Raw genomic sequence first — 12,755 nt, 5'->3', positions numbered from 1 at the left:
GCAATCATTATGAATTTCAAAGGATAAAGTGAGATGCCAAAACTGTTCAGAAGCAAAAAGGTACTAGCCCTGCTCATCTAATTGGGACTAAGTTTCATTGATATTGTGAGATTCATTGTATATTCTCTTCTCTTTATTCTATTTTGTTTTCAGTTGCTTGGGGACAAGCAACAATGTAAATTTGGTGTTGTGATGAGCGGATAATTTATACGCTTTTTGGCATTGTTTTTAGGTAGTTTTTAGTATGATTTAGTTAGTTTTTAGTATATAATTATTAGTTTTTATGCTAAAATCACATTTCTGGACTTTACTATGAGTTTGTGTATTTTTCTGTGATTTCAGGTATTTTCTGGCTAAAATTGAGGGACCTGAGCAAAAATCTTATTTAGAGGCTAAAAAAGGACTGAAGATACTGTTTGATTCTGACCTCCCTGCACTCAAAGTGGATTTTCTGGAGCTACGGAATCCAAATTGGTGCACTCTCAATTAAGTTGGAAAGTAGACATCTTGGGCGTTCCAGCAATGTATAATAGTCCATACTTTTTTCCAAGATTTGATGGCCCAAATTGGCGTCAAAATGCCGGTCAAAGACCCTTTTCTGGCGTTAAACGCCAGAACTGGCATAAAAGCTGGAGTTAAACAACCAAACTGGCACCAGAGTTGGAGTTTAACTCTAAGAGAAGCCTATGCACGTGAAAGCTTCAATGCTCAGCCCAAGCACACACCAAGTGGGCCCCGGAAGTGGATTTCTGCATCATTTACTTATTTCTGTAAACCCTAGGTTACTAGCTCACTATAAATAGGACCTTTTACTATTGTATTTTCATCTTTTGATCATCTTTGATCTTGGGATCAGGTCTTTGAACCCTTTTTCGTTTGTTTCATGCTATTTGGGAGGCATCGGCCATGCCTAGACCTTGTTCTTATGTATTTTCAGTGGTGGAGTTTCTCTGCATCATAGATTAAGGTGTGGAGCTTTGTTGTTCCTCATGAATTAATGCAATTACTACTGTTTTCTATTCAATTCAAGCTTATTCTTGTTCTAAGATATTCACTCGTACCTAAACCTGATGGATGTGATGATCCGTGACACTCATCATCATCCTCCCTTATGAACGCGTGCCTGACAACCACTTCTGTTCTATCTGCGATAGCTTGAGTGTGTATCTCTTGGCCTCCTGGTTCATGACACATGGTTGCCTCTCCTGACTACAGAGCTTCCATTCAGTGCAATCAGAGTCTTCGTGGTATAAGCTAGAATCAAATGGGCAGCATTATTGAGATCCAGAAAGTCTAAACCTTGTCTGTGGTATTCCGAGTAGGATTTGGGATGGGATGACTGTGATGAGCTTCAAACTCGCGACTGTGGGGTGTAATGACAGTGCACAAAAGGATCAATGGATCTTATTCCAACACGATCGAGAACCGACAGCTGATTAGCCATGCAGGAAACCGTAGAGGACCATTTTCACTGAGAGGATGGATGGTAGCCATTGACAACGGTGATCCACCTACATACAGCTTCCCATGGAAAGGAGTATGAATGATTGGATGAAAGCAATAAGAAAGCAAAGGCTCAGAGGGAACAAAGCATCTTCATACGCTTATCTGAAATTCCCACCAATGAATTGCATAAGTATTTCTATCCTATTTTATGTTCTATTTCGTTCTTTTAATTATCAAAACCCCATAACCATTTGAATTCGGCTGACTGAGATTTACAAGATGACCATAGCTTGCTTCAAGCCAACAATCTCTATGGGATCAACCCTTACTCACGTAAGGTATTACTTGGACGACCCAGTGCACTTGCTGGTCAGCTGTACGAAGTTGTGTATCACGATTTCGTGTACCAACAGCCCTGTGTGCACGCACACGTCTTGTTTCCCTCTCTGTTCGGAGCACTCGCACACCTTGTGCGAGTGCACACCTTTCTCTATTTCACGTTGTGTGAGTACGCACAAGTGCTGTTTTGGGCAAAATTTTTATTGCACCTTTCTTTAAGCCCTAACGCACTTCAGCCCCCTCCACCCCTCTCTTTTCTTGCTTCTTCCACGTTTTTCCTCTTGTTTTATTTAATCTTCGTTGCATTTCATTATCATTTTAGTTATTATATTAGTTTTACTTTAGTTGTTTCTATTTAAATAAACTGCAAGTATTTGATTGATGTTGATAGGGTTGCTTGTTAATTGAATTTCATTAATGCACTTATATTTTGCCTTAATGTACTAGTATCTAATGGGTTTGAATACTCATGTTTTGATTGTACCACTAGGACAAATTATATAAGTGCATTGAACTAAGTGATTTGAGTTGAAATTACTTGTTCATCATGATTTCCTTATTAAATTTATCACATGGCCGGTACTTGCTCCTTGTTAATGCTTTGCATTTGTTTGAATGACTTAACTTGATTTTTATCAAGCTTATCACTTTTTGTAACAAGTATCTTTACCATGTGACTCTTTCTTAACGTTCATGAGGAATAAGTGGTTTTCTTTCCATTAATGGATTGGTTGTTATTTATTGTGCTATTTTATATCAATTTTGCTCTTTCACTTGCACACCTTCAATATTCAATATTTCCTAAATTTAATTCACTCTTGTTGTAATTGCCTAAGCTTGCTGTGTTTAATTGATACTTAATCATTTCTTGCATATTAGGCCATTTAATTGAGGAACTCATTCTTACTTTTTGATTGTGTGGATGCCATTTTAACCGGCCGTTGTGTGTATTCTAACCGCGTGCACAATTGGAATACACACATGGCTCATCTTTTCCTCATACCATACCACCATGCAACTTCCTCAATTAGATGTTTATTAGCTTTTTCCCCTTCCCCCTTTTATGCTAATTTCCCCATGATCCTAATTATACTTTATTCATTCTTTTTGAGGATGAACCGTAAAGACAAGGAGCCAGGAGAGGAGGAGGACTTGACAATTTCCATGCAACCCGAGCCCCGCATCTGCCAACTGAAGGTGGATCGCTTTAGTGCCATTCCCCCTGGATTGTGTTCGTGCCCGGAGGACCGTGCAAAGCTTAAGTGTGGGGGAGGATTCGCCATTTTGGGGAGTAAACTTTCTTTTCCCAAACACTTTGCACTTTAATTTTTGTTTTCTTTTATTACATTTCTTGTAGATATTTCTTAGTTTTTTTTATTGCATGTTTACTCTAGTTAATATATATATTGCATTTTCATGGTATATAGTATAGATATTGGTTGTGATTGGATGCTGTGAATAGCATGTGCCTAGTTTAATTTTGCCCTAATTGTTCATGTTAAATTTTGGTTGTCGAAAATTAGGAATAGAACTAGGAATTTAAAAAAAATTGCATCCATCACAACATATATACATACATATATAGGAAATAACTTTGGTGAAAAACAACAAAAGAATTTTCAAGAATTTTGTTTCAAGGGCATTATATTGAATTGATTTGGAAAATTATTTTTAAAACTTGCTTGAATGATTTTTTATGGAACATAGAAGAGAGATAGAACAAAGCAACCTTGTGAGTTGTTGAGCCTTAATGAGTGGTTACATATTATAACCATAAATTTTGTTCATTGTGTGCTATACTCCTTCTATAATTGTAATCATGGTTTTGCTTGACTCTTTATTTCCGATGTTTGATGTTTTGAATTTATTTAGCATGATTGAGGCCAATTTGAATTATACTCACTCACCCATATGGACCTACCCTTGCATCTACCTTTGCTAACCCCTTTTGAGCTTCTTAATCCCCTTTGTTCTAATTGTAACCACATAAAAAAACCCTAAGCGTAAAACCATGAAATAACCTTGAATTGCATCTTTGATTAGCTTAGGTTGAAGTGTGTGTTTCATTTAAGTGTGGGAGAACTTTTGGGAAACATTGGTGGTGAATGAAAAAGTTTGTTTTGAAAAAGAAAAAAAAATTGGGAAATGAGTGCACATTTATGTATCAATTTGCTTTAACCATATGCATTTGTCCTAGAAAAAGAAATAGAAAAAAAAACAATATATGGAAAAATAATAAGATGGGACAAAGTTTACCCCAAAGAAAAAGAAAAGAAAAAAATGAATAAAGAATGCATATGTGTTTTGAATAGAAACTAAGGCATGAATGTGTGTGAAAAGAAGTAATGGGTGGTTAGAATGCAATTTTTTTTTAGGTTGATTGATATAGGTTGAGTTGGATACTTGAGCTAATCAAAGATTCAATCCTTTAGTCCACTTAGCCATGTACTCATCCTACCCTTACCCCAACCCCATTACAACCTTCTAAAAGACCTCATGATACTTGCATACATACATCAAATACTTGTTGATTGTTAGATGAAAAGCAATTCCTTGAAAGCATGATTAGAAGAGACTTGAGTGATTAAACCCTAAACACAGAGCATTGAGAGTGCATACACACCTAGTGAGGGTTCGATCACTCAACTCTATGTTTTCATACTTCTTATCATGTATTCTTGCAAGTTGCTTCATTTTTGATGAGTAAATCAATTCTTTAGATTTTTAATTGTATTAAGTTATTTCTTTGCCTACGCCTATATGTCTATACACTTGCTTGGGATTTGATTGTTGCTTTCACCAAATAAATAGGACATTATAGATAGATAGATATATATATAATATATACATACTTGCATGCACATAGGTAGTTGCATTCAATAAGTTGTTTCACTTTTGATCATTCTCCTTGTTGGTTTAGCATGAGGACATGCTATTATTTAAGTGTGGGGGAATTGATGAGTCCGTATTTTCCGATATATTTTATCTTGATTTGAGTGGATTTCATCACATAAACCTACACTTAAGCACCATAATAGCATACTTTTGTGTTTGATCCCTAAATTGAGCCTAAATGTGAAAACATGCATTTTTGTGCTTAAATTGAGTAATTTAATCCCACTTTTATTCCATTCGATGTCGTGATATGTTTGTTGAATGATTTCAGGTCCTAGAGGCAAGAATATGTTGGTAGAAGTGGAAGAAAGCGTGCAAAAAAGGAGAAAACATGAGGAAAAAAAAGGAGAAAAGCATCTCAGCCTATGCTCACGCACACCTTCTGTGCCCACGCACAGCGATCAAAATCAAGACCTGTGCGTCCGCACACCTTCTGTGCCCACACACAGGGGTTAAAATCAGGACCTGTGCCCATGCTCAGGGCAGAATGGAAATTAGGACCTGTGCCCACGCACAGGAGGAAAATCACCATCTGTGCCCATGCACAGCCTATGCATCCACACAGATACCAGTGCATGCCTCCATTAAAAATGCACGTGACTCACGATTTCGGGGCTTTCTTTGCCCATTTTTGAAGGCTTGGAGGCTGAAATGAAGGGCTATATGAAAGAGCAACAACACATATCAAAGGGAGCCATCTTAGCATAGGAAAAACACATAGTAGGAGTAGGAGTACTGTAGATTAGAAAATTCTCTCTTAGGGTTTTAATTAGGGTTTGTAGCATTTTATACTTTAAGTCTTGCTTTTGGATTTTGCAATTTACATTGTGAGTATTTCTTTAATTGTCTCTTTCAATTACATTACTTGTTCTAGACTTTCTTATATTTCCATTTCTCTTGTCAATATTTACTTTGCTTTGCAATCTTGGATTTCTAGTTATTTAATTTGATGTTTGATGGCTGTTATATGTTTGTTGAGTTGTTTTTATTACTTTTGATCATTTATGGTTCATAGCTTTCATTAATTTAACAATTTTTCCATGTTTTATGATTATGCCCTCTATGTGTTTGATGAAATGCCAATTTTGATTATAGGGTAATTTCCACCCATTGGCTTTGGGAAAAATGAGTTTATGAATTACTAGAGCCATAATGTCCAACATTTAGTGATAATTCTTGGGTTGTTAGTTGTTATTGTTTTTACTAACACTAGCTTTTTACCAAATTAATTTAGTAAGTTAGTTAGGACTTGTGGATTAATAACAACTATGCTCACTTAACTTATCCTTCGATGTTAAGGGTTGACTTAGTGAGATTATCCATCATAATTATCATAGTTATGGTTATGGTAAGGAAGGAATTCCATAACTCATCCCAAGTCAAGGTTTCATTTATGTTTTAAACCATCTTTCCATCACTTTGATGCTTTACTTGTTCATATTACATACATAGTTCTTTTGTTCTTTCATTAGTTTATTAATTGCAAATGTTGTCTTGTTCTTTAATTCCTTATTTTATTGCTTTCAATCATTGAAAACCCCCTTTACTTCTCACAACCAAAATTGTATGCACTCGTTGTCACTAGTTTCTGGGGAGAACGACCCGGGAGTCTAAATACTCTCGGTTTATATTTGCTTTGATTTGTGACTATCCTTTTGAGTTAAATTTGATTGAGAAGATTCATTACCAGTTCAGACTATACTTACAACAGAAATATTTTTAATTTCAAATTGGTATAATTCTCTCATTATTAGGAGACTAAATCCTACAATGAAGGAAGTTGTTCAAAAAAAAGTGATGAAACTATGTAAGGCTGGGATCATTTTTCCCATCTCTGACAGCCCATGGGTTAGTCCAGTTCAAGTGGTACCCAAGAAAGGTAGCATGACTTTCATTGTCAATGAAAAGAATGAACTCATTCCAACAAGAACAGTGACAGGGTGGAGGATGTGCATTAATTATAGGAGGTTGAATGATGCCACACGCAATGATCACTTTCCTCTCCCTTTTATTGACCAAATGCTTGAAAGACTAGTTGGTCATGCCTACTATTGTTTTCTTGATGGATATTCTGGTTACAATCAAATAGTGGTTGATGCCATGGACCAAGAGAAAACCTCCTTCACTTGCCCATTTGGAGTCTTTGCATATAGAAGAATGCCATTCGGATTATGCAATGCCCCAGCTACCTTTCAAAGATGCATGCTATCAATCTTCTCAGATATGGTAGAAAAATTTATTGAAGTTTTCATGGATGATTTCTCTATTTTTAGGGACTCTTTCAATGCTTGCTTACACCATCTTACCCTAGTCTTGAAAAGGTGCCAAGAAACCAATTTGGTTTTAAACTAGAAAAAATGCCATTTCATGGTACCCAAAGGAATTGTTCTTGGCCACAAAATTTCAAGAAAGGGTATAGAGTTTGACAAGGCAAAAGTAAAAATTATAGAAAAGCGTTCTGTACCAACTAATGTGAAAGTTGTTAGAAGCTTCTTGGGGCATGCTGGATTTTATAGAAGATTCATCAAAGATTTTTCCAAAATAACAAAACCACTAAGTAATTTGCTGGTGATGAACAACCCTTTCTGTTTTGATGATGAATGTAAGCATGCCTTTGAGATTCTAAAAGCTAAGCTCATCACAGCACCAATTATCACACCCCCAAATTTGGAATTGCCTTTTGAACTCATGTGTGATGCAAGTGATCTTGCAATTGGTGCTGTGTTGGGGCAAAGGAAGGACAATAAGCATCATGTCATCTACTATACAAGCAAGGTATTGAATGAAGCCCAAAAGAATTATACCACAACAAAAAAGGAATTATTAGCCGTGGTATATGCATTTGACAAATTCAGACAATATTTGCTTGGATCAAAAATTTTAGTTTACACTGATCATGCAGCTCTTAAGTATCTAATGTCAAAACAGGATGCAAAACCAAGGTTAATTAGATGGATACTACTCCTACAAGAGTTTGACATTGAGATAAAAGACAGAAAAGGGAGCGAGAATCAAGTTGCTGACCACTTATCAAGGCTACCACAAGGGACAAGTCAAGACACCTCTCAACCAGTGAATGAAAATTTTCCAGATGAACACCACTTGCAAATTCAACAAACTCCTTGGTTTGTAGACATGGCCAACTACAAAGCATGAAGGAGTATCCCACAAGAGTACACAAAGCAACAAGTCAAGAAGTTGTTACACGATGCTAAGTTATTCTTTTGGGATGAGCCCTTCCTATTCAAAAGATGCCCGAATGGGATGATTAGAAGGTGTGTGCCAGATGTTAAAATGAAGGACATATTATGGCATTGTCATAATTAGAATTATGGTGGCCAATCTAGAGCCGAAAGGACTACTGCAAAGGTCCTCCAAAGTGGATTTTACTAGCCCTCTATCTTCAAGGATTCTAGAGAATTTGTGAGCCATTGCAATGACTGTCTGATGACTTGTGATGAGCGGATAATTTATACGCTTTTTGGCATTGTTTTTAGGTAGTTTTTAGTAGGATCTAGCTACTTTTAGGGATATTTTCATTAGTTTTTATTTTAAATTCATATTTTTGGACTTCACTATGAGTTTGTGTATTTTTCTATGATTTCAGATATTTTCTGGCTGAAATTGAGGGGCCTGAGCAAAACTCTGATAAAAGGCTGACAAAGGACTGCTGATGCTATTGGATTCTGACCTCCCTGCACTCGAAATAAATTTGCTGGAGCTAAAAAACTCCAAATGGCGCTTTCTCAACGGTGTTGGAAAGTAGACATCTAGATCTTTCCAGCGATATATAATAGTCCATACTTTATTCGAGATTTGATGATGTAAACTGGCGCTCAATGCCAGATCTATGCTGCATTCTAGAGTCAAACGCCAGAAACACGTCACGAACCAGAGTTGAACGCCAAAAACACGTTACAACTTGGCGTTCAACTCCAAAAGAAGCCTTTGCACGTGTAAAGCTCAAGCTCAGCCCAAGCACACACCAAGTCGGCCCCGGAAGTGGATTTCTGCATCAATTACTTACTTCTGTAAACCCTAGTAGCTAGTCTAGTATAAATAGGATATTTTACTATTGTATTAGACGTCTTTTGACCACGTTACATCTTTGGTCTCGGTTTTATTCCATTATTCATCTTAGGAGACTATTGATCACGTTTTGGGGGGTGGCCATTCGGCCATGCCTGGACCTTCATCACTTATGTATTTTCAACGGTGTTGCCCTCGCCTGACAACCGAGCCTTCCATTCCGTGAGATCAGAGTCTTCGTGGTATAAGCTAGAATTGATGGCAGCATTCATGAGAATCCGGAAAGTCTAAACCTTGTCTGTGGTATTCCGAGTAGGATTCCGGGATTGAATGACTGTAACGAGCTTCAAACTCACGATTGTTGGGCGTGATGACAAATGCAAAAGAATCAAGGGATTCTACTCCGACATGATCGAGAACCGACAGATGATTAACCGTGCCGTGACAGAGCATTTGGACCTTTTTCACTGAGAGGATGGGATGTAGCCATTGACAACGGTGATGCCCTACATACAGCTTGCCATGGAAAGGAGTAAGAAGAATTGGATGAAGGCAGTAGGAAAGCAGAGATTCAGAAGGAGCACAACATCTTCATACGCCTATCTGAAATTCTCATCGATGATCAACATAAGTATTTCTATCTTTATTTTTTGTTTATTTATTATTATTATTATTATTCGAAAACTCCATAACCATTTATTACCCAACTGACTGAGATTTACAAGATGACCATAGCTTGCTTCATACCATCAATTTTCGTGGGATCGACCCTTACTCACGTAAGGTTTATTTCTTGGACTACCCAATGCACTTGCTGGTTAGTTGTGCGAGGTTATGAAGAAAGTGCTGAGTTAGTAAATGCGCACACCAAGTTGAATGCCATTATAAGAGATCACAATTTCGTGCACCAAGTTTTTGGCGCCGTTGCCGGGGATTGTTCGAGTTTGGACAACTGACTGTTTTTCTTGTTGCTCAGATTAGGTAATTTTCTTTTTGTTTTATTCTCGAAAAAAGAAGTTTTTCAAAAATCTTTCAAAAAATTTATCACCTATTTTCGAAAATTTTCAGAGTTTTCAAGAATGAATTCTAGAGTTTCATATAACATGTTTTAGCTTGGCTGGCTATTAAGCCATGTTTAATTCATAGGATTTTGATTGAGGACTTTGGATTCATTACTTTCTTTTTCCTATATGTTTTTCGAAAAATATAAAATAAAATTATAAAAATAAAAAATATTGTTGTGTTTCTTGTTTGAGTCTTGTGTCATGTTTTAAGTTTGGTGTCAATTGCATATTCATATTGTTCTTGCATTTTTCGAAAAATTTATGCATTCATAGTGTTCTTCATGATCTTCAAGTTATTCTTGGTAAGTCTACTTGTTTGATCTTGATAATTTCTTGTTTTGTGTTCTTTGTTATTTTTCATATGCATTTGTACTTTCATAGTGTCTAAGCATTGCAAATTTCTAAGTTTGGTGTCTTGCATGTTTTTTTTACATAAAAATTTTTTCAAAAATATGTTCTTGATATTCATCATGATCTTCAAAGTGTTCTTGGTGTTCATCTTGACATTCATAATGTTCTTGCATGCATCATGTGTTTTGATTCATAATTTTCATGTTGTGAGTCATTTTTTTATGTTTTTCTCTTTCATAATTAAAAATTCAAAAATCAAAAAAAATCTTTTTCCTTTTTTCTCTCAAAATTTTGAAAATTTGGGTTGACTTAGTCAAAAAATTTTAAATTCGTTGTTTCTTGTAAGTCAAGTCAAATTTTCAAATTTCAAAAATCTTATCTTTTCAAAACTTTTTCAGAAATCAAATCTTTTTCATTTTTTTATTAATTTTCGAAATTTATTTTTTTAAATTATTTTTCAAAAATCTTTTTCTTAATTTTATCTTTATTTTCAAAAATTATGCTAACAATTAATATGATTGATTCAAAAATTAGAAGTTTGTTACTTTCTTATTAAGAAAGGTTCAACATTTAAATTCTAGAATCATATCTTTTAGTTTCTTGTTAGTCAAGTAATCAATTTTAATTTTAAAAATTGAATATTTTTAATCATATCTTGTTATCATATATTTTATATCATATCTTTTTCAAAAATTTGATTTTAAAATATCTTTTCTAACTTCTTATCTTCTTATCTTTTCAAAATTAATTTTCAAATCTTTTTCAACTAACTATTTGACTTTTTGTTTGTTTCTTATCTTTTTCAAAACCACCTAACTACTCTTGCCTCTCTAATTTTCGAAAATACCTCCCTCTTTTTCAAAACTTCTTTTTAATTAATTAATTGTTTTAAATTTTAATTTTAATTTTATTTCTTATCTTAATTTTCGAAAATCATTAACTCCTTTTCAAAAATTATTTTCGAAAACTTCTTTCTCATCTTATTCTATTTATTCATTCATTTACTAACACTTCTCTTCATCTCAAATCACTGCCCCTATCCTCACCCTTGTGTTTGGATTCTCCTTTCTTTATTCCCTTTCTTCTTCTACTAACAATAAGGAACCTCTTTACAGTGACATAGAGGATTCCTCTTCTTTTTCTGTTCTCTTCTCTTTCATATGAGCAGGAACAAGGAAAAAGGCATTCTTGTTGAAGTTGATCCAGAACCTGAAAGGACTCTGAAGAGGAAACTAAGAGAAGCTAAATTACAACAATCCAGAGATAACCTTGCTGAAATTTTCGAACAAGAAAAGGAAATGGCAGCCGAACCCAACAACAATAATGCAAAAATGATGCTTGGTGATTATACTGCACCTACGTCCAAGTTTGATGGAAGAAGCATCTCAATTCTTGCCATTGAAGCAAATAATTTTGAGCTGAAACCTCAATTAGTTGCTCTAATGCAACAGAACTGCAAGTTTCATGGACTTCCATCAGAAGATCCCTACCAGTCCTTAATTGAGTTCTTGCAGATCTATGAGACTGTTAAGACTAATGGAGTAGATCCTGAAGTCTGCAGGATCATGCTTTTCCCTTTTGCTGTAAGAGACAGAGCTTGAACATGGTTAGACTCTCAACCTAAAGATAGCCTGGACTCCTGGGATAAGCTGGTCACGACCTTCTTGGCTAAGTTATTTCCTCCTCAAAAGTTGAGAAAGCTTAGAGTGGATGTTCAAACCTTTAAACAAAAAGATAATGAATCCCTCTATGAAGCTTGGGAAAGATACAAGCAGATGACCAAAAGATGTCATTCTGACATGTTTTCAGAATGGACCATGATAGATATATTCTATTATGGTCTATCTGAGTTCTCTAAGATGTCACTGGACCATTCTGCATGTGGATTCATTCACCTAAAGAAAATGCCTGCAGAGGCTCAAGAACTTATTGACATGGTTGCAAATAACCAGTTCATGTACACTTCTGAGAGGAATTTTGTGAATAATGGGACGCCTGAGAGGAAGGGAGTTCTTGAAATTGATGCTCTGAATGCCATATTGGCTCAGAACAAAATGTTGACTCAGCAAGTCAACATGATTTCTCAAAGTCTGAATGGATGGCAAAATGCATCCAACAGTACTAAAGAGACATCTTCTGAAGTAGAAGCTTATGATCCTGAGAAGACAGAGAATTCTGAGCAGAGCACCTCTAACTTAACAAATATAGTCTCTGATCTGTCTAAGGCCACTTTAAGCTTCATGAGTGAAACAAGGTCCTCCATCAGAAATTTGGAGGCACAAGTGGGCCAGCTGAGTAAGAAAGTCACTGAAACTCCTCCTAGTACTCTCCCAAGCAATACTAAAGAAAAATCCAAAAAGAGAGTGCAAGGCCATTGACATAATCAACATGGCCAAACCTAGAGAGGAAGGAGGGGACGTGAATCCCAATGACGAAGACCTCAGGGGACGTCTCTCAAGCAAGAAGGAGTTCCTTATTGAGGATCCAAAGGAATCTAAGGCTCATATAAAGACCATAGAGATTCCATTAAACCTCCTTCTGCCATTCATGAGCTCTAAAGACTATTCTTCCTCTGAAGAAGATGAAGATGTAACTGGAGAGCAAGTTGCTCAATATCTAGGAGCTATCATG

The 12,755-nt window shown here is 35.8% G+C and overlaps 1 non-coding gene across 1 annotated transcript; it reads right to left on the bottom strand.

Moving 5' to 3' along the window:
* Positions 1–11,821: 11,821 nt before the first annotated feature.
* Positions 11,822–11,925, bottom strand: LOC127743215 (small nucleolar RNA R71). Its single transcript, XR_008004585.1, has one exon. It is a non-coding gene; the product is annotated as a small nucleolar RNA R71 (small nucleolar RNA).
* Between the last annotated feature and the right edge of the window lie 830 nt (positions 11,926–12,755).

The sequence above is a fragment of the Arachis duranensis genome, chromosome 1 (genome assembly GCF_000817695.3).
Source record: "Arachis duranensis cultivar V14167 chromosome 1, aradu.V14167.gnm2.J7QH, whole genome shotgun sequence".
Taxonomy (NCBI): domain Eukaryota; kingdom Viridiplantae; phylum Streptophyta; class Magnoliopsida; order Fabales; family Fabaceae; genus Arachis; species Arachis duranensis.
Note: the sequence above shows the minus strand (reverse complement) of the source record. Positions and strands in the feature narration are given on the sequence as shown.